Source organism: Notechis scutatus, chromosome 2, assembly GCF_049901735.1.
Source record: "Notechis scutatus isolate UNSWTSFEM ecotype Mainland chromosome 2, rNotScu1.2, whole genome shotgun sequence".
In the NCBI taxonomy this organism is placed as follows: Eukaryota; Metazoa; Chordata; class Lepidosauria; order Squamata; family Elapidae; genus Notechis; species Notechis scutatus.
This window is the reverse complement of record NC_142010.1, coordinates 135,658,063-135,662,055: the sequence shown is the minus strand read 5'-3', so window position 1 is coordinate 135,662,055 and position 3,993 is coordinate 135,658,063. Positions and strand designations below refer to the sequence as shown.

The 3,993-nt window shown below is 36.4% G+C and overlaps 1 protein-coding gene across 1 annotated transcript in view; it reads right to left on the bottom strand.

Annotated features, from left to right (window-relative positions):
• FAIM2 (Fas apoptotic inhibitory molecule 2) overlaps nucleotides 1-3,447 on the bottom strand; it is a 106,413-nt gene extending 102,966 nt beyond the window's left edge. Inside the window, exon 1 of the mRNA XM_087953989.1 lies at nucleotides 3,343-3,447. The gene's annotated coding sequence lies outside the window, so the exon portion shown is untranslated. The remainder of the gene's footprint in view (nucleotides 1-3,342) is intronic.
• Between the last annotated feature and the right edge of the window lie 546 nt (nucleotides 3,448-3,993).

Below are 3,993 nucleotides of genomic sequence, written 5' to 3'. Positions count from 1 at the left end.
TGAAAAAAGAGTGGGCGATTAATTTCAGGTGCTCCTTTCTATACAAGCCATTTTCTGCAACAAGGATAGGGGTTTTTTCCTAATTAATTCCTAAAGATTCAGATGAAGAAGATCTTGCTACATTTTTTTCTGTTTTTGCTGTATTTAACCCTCACCATCATCAACCTAATACTAGAACTTGAACAGAGTTGGTTGAAAGATGGACAGCTATATAAATGATTTACAAATATAAACATACATACATAAATGTTAAAAAGAACTACAATAGATAGTTATATAAATATTTTGATAGATAGATAGATAGATAGATAGATAGATAGATAGATAGATAGATAGATAGATAGATAGATAGATGATATAGATAGATAGATGATAGATAGATAGATAGATAGATAGATAGATAGATAGATAGATAGATGATAGATAGATAGATAGATAGATAGATAGATAGATAGATAGATAGATAGATAGATAGATAGGATAGACTCTTGGCCTCCTAAACAAATGAGACCTTGGGAAACATCTTGGTCAGAGCAATGGCTCTTCTCTCTGGTATTTTGTGTGGCCCACAATCAGATGCATTTGCGAAGGTTTCTGATCTGAAAGAATCATGTGGTTTTTGACACAGTTGATGAAATATAAACCTGTCTACTCCCACTTCTTATTTGCATCACTTTCAAAACTGCCTTGATGGTGTATTAAGGTAGACTTAGCACTGCATGTTTCTAAATGTGTGTGGTGGGGGGATGTATTGGGAAGGCTATTTGTTTCTACAATTAGCAGGTCAAAAAAGGGGGAAATGTATTATATATAAAAGCAGGGAGACATTAACACTCCTGATCCATTGTAATTAATGGGAAGAAAAAGCTATTTCAGGATTGATATACTTGAGGGTTCTTTTGGGGGGCTAGGGTGAGGTGTCTGGAACCAGGGACCTGGGAACTTCAGATCTATGGATGATCATAATATATCCCATTTATCATCTTTTTCATTGTGGGAAAACAACCTATGCAGGTGTATTACATGGTCTCCCATAGCCTGCCTTCCATGCCATGGGTAGATCTCCCTCTGAAGTGCTGAAACAGCAATATAAGTTAGTTGACAACAAAATGAATTTGAAAAGCTGAATAGCAGTACCATAAAAAAATTATAGACTAACATTTTCAAGTCTCCCTCAACATCAAAAGTTGTTATTTCAACTCTAAGTGAAATATGAAACATACAGTATCAACGTCGGAATAGTTTTGCTACATTTTTGAAAATTTAGTTCTTAATGGGGGATTTCCTATGTCATTTGTTTGATTTATCAAAGAATGAATAATTAATACAAATATTTTAATCTGAAATCCGGTCATAATCTAACTTTAGATTTAGGGAAATAGCAGAAGCGTGGCAAAAAATAATTCCCACCGAACATTGTGGTACATCAAATCCATATCTACCATCTAACTATCTTATCATCATTATCATTTCAATTTATGTCTACATCAGAGAAGCTAACAATAAATACAATAGTATATATTTTTTTTAAAAGCAATGCATATATGATATATAACCTTGGTAAAAACAAATTCACCAATAACAACTTGTTGTTTAATTCAGCAATACCCTGTCAAGGCTGACTGAGGTCAACCATTGAACCAGTATGACATAAAAGGTTAAGTTCAAATCTACACCTTTCCCCCATTTGTTAGGTAAGATCAGGAAAAAATAGGGAGCTATTGATGAGGAAGTAACTGAAGCCAGGATTTGAGGCATCAGAACCACACGAGATCCTCTATACAGAACAACCTAGTTGTCAAATGTCATCAAGAGTTCAGAAGATACCTGGGTATTCACAGCAATATTCTTAAAAATGCCATTGGATTTTTTTTCTTTTTTTCTTTTGAAGGCTTGGGTTACACTGATTGCAAACCCATGTGCTATGTAACAGAAGTCTAATAACTTTCTCTCTGAAAATTATTATGGTTCAGGCCACGTAATTGCTACCCTTAGAGTTGATGTAATGCAAAAAAAATAACATTAGAAAATCTGTGGACCTGTACAAAAGTAGCCCATGGTTGTTTTTTCCAGACTCCTGGGAGTTGAAAGGAAAAGCCCAGATATTTAAACAACTTCATTTGTTCACTAAAGAGCTGATTTGTTTTTCTGACAGTGATGGAGGTGACAAATCCTTTTTGAGAAAAGCTGTTTTTGTCCTACCATTGTTGACAATTTTTTCTCTGTACAATAGATAGGAGGCAAGGATTCATAGATTAGCCATCTCCATAACAATTAATACCAATTGTTTCAGATTCCTAAATCTGTCTTTGATCCCCAAAAGATGGATGAAGGAGTAAAGAGGCACTTATATATGAAAGTTGAAAGTGAAAACCAATGAGAGTAATTATTCAGAGGGGAGAGAGAGAGAGAAGAGGGAGAAATAGAGGGAGGGAGGGAGAGGAAGAGAGAGGGAGGGAGGGAGGGGGGAGGGGGGGGGGAGAGAGAGAGCGCGCGCAAACAGTGAAAGTACAAGACAAGGTTAATTAAATCTAATTAAATTAATTAAACTAAAATCCCAGAGTAATATGTCCATGAAGTCATCCATAGTTAGAGCAAACATTGTTATTTTTATCTATTAAATATGAAGTTGCTAGTGGTATATATTCTATACTATATATAGGTATATATAGTGATGTATATGTAAGTGAGTATCCTGATGCCTTCTTGATTTTTTTGGACTATAAGGATTAGTATTTAGAGGAAAGGTTGTCGGGAGTTGAAGTAGAAACCTTGTACATAATTTCTGGTTATCTATCCCACATCTGGTACAAACTTGCTTCTGTCAGTCAATGATGTTTCCTAAATTGGGTAAAAGCCCATCTCAGTTCATGATCCTCCATTTTGACTGTCTGGTTTGGGCTCTCTTCTTGGATCTGGCTAGGCATGGAACTAGGCTAGCCTTATGTTAAAGGAAATCCTGGCTCCATTTCTTTCTTGCTCTATAAGGTTTCTTGCTTCATGGTGCAGTTCAAGTCCCACTTTTCTAAAACGTTCTAAGACTCTACAATCTGCAGTGGCTGCAGAAAGAGCCAGTTTGGTGTACCCTTCAGAAGGCAAAAGACAGCCCAACCTTGAAAGAACGATTTATCAGTACCCTAGACACTGAAGTCACTGTATGTTTGCTCAATCTGTGAGATGAATGGTATTTGATCTCCCATCAATTACGTTCTATAAAATTAAATAAACCAAAAGACAAGGTGATGACTTTAAAACCAGTGGAATTACCTTCTGTGCCAAAATCCACTTTGAAAATTTCACTCTGAAACTGTCTGACAAATGACAAAGAACAGGTGACTCTACCAATTGGAGATTGTCAGGTCCAAAAGATGAAGACTATCACAAGAAGCAAACATGCTGAAGGGAAATTGCTCTGCGTAGATCAGAAGTGAATAAGCTTGACTGTCCCTGAAATACAAACATAGCAAGAAAACTGGTTATTCATCTGAATACCTTCCCTTCATCTCAAAGCCTTTTTGAGGAAACAGCATCCTGAGATATATACAGATGGAGTTTTGAAGAATCTGCAGTAGAACTTCCGGGAGAAGTCAGGAGGTTGACAGCCCTGCTTTAAAGGACAAGATATGGTAACATTCAGCAGGAATATCAGAAGCAGGAGCTTTCAGTTACCAGAGAATTGAACCACAAATGAAAAGGCCTAAAAGCAGAGGGTGGAGAATTTCAGTAGCATTAAGGCCAAGACTTGATTGATTGACTGACTGACTGACTGATTGATTGAATATCTGATTGCATGACCAAGAATCTGGACTACCACTTAGTGCAGGGGTCTTCAAACTTGGCAACTTTAAGAGTTGTGGACTTCAACTCTCAGAATTCGGGGAGTTGAAGTCCACAAGTCTTAAAGTTGCCAAGTTTGGAGATCCCTGACTTAGTGTAAGATTTTTTAATTATAACAATAACAGAACTTAAAATGCTTAACAGGTTTTTTCCCCT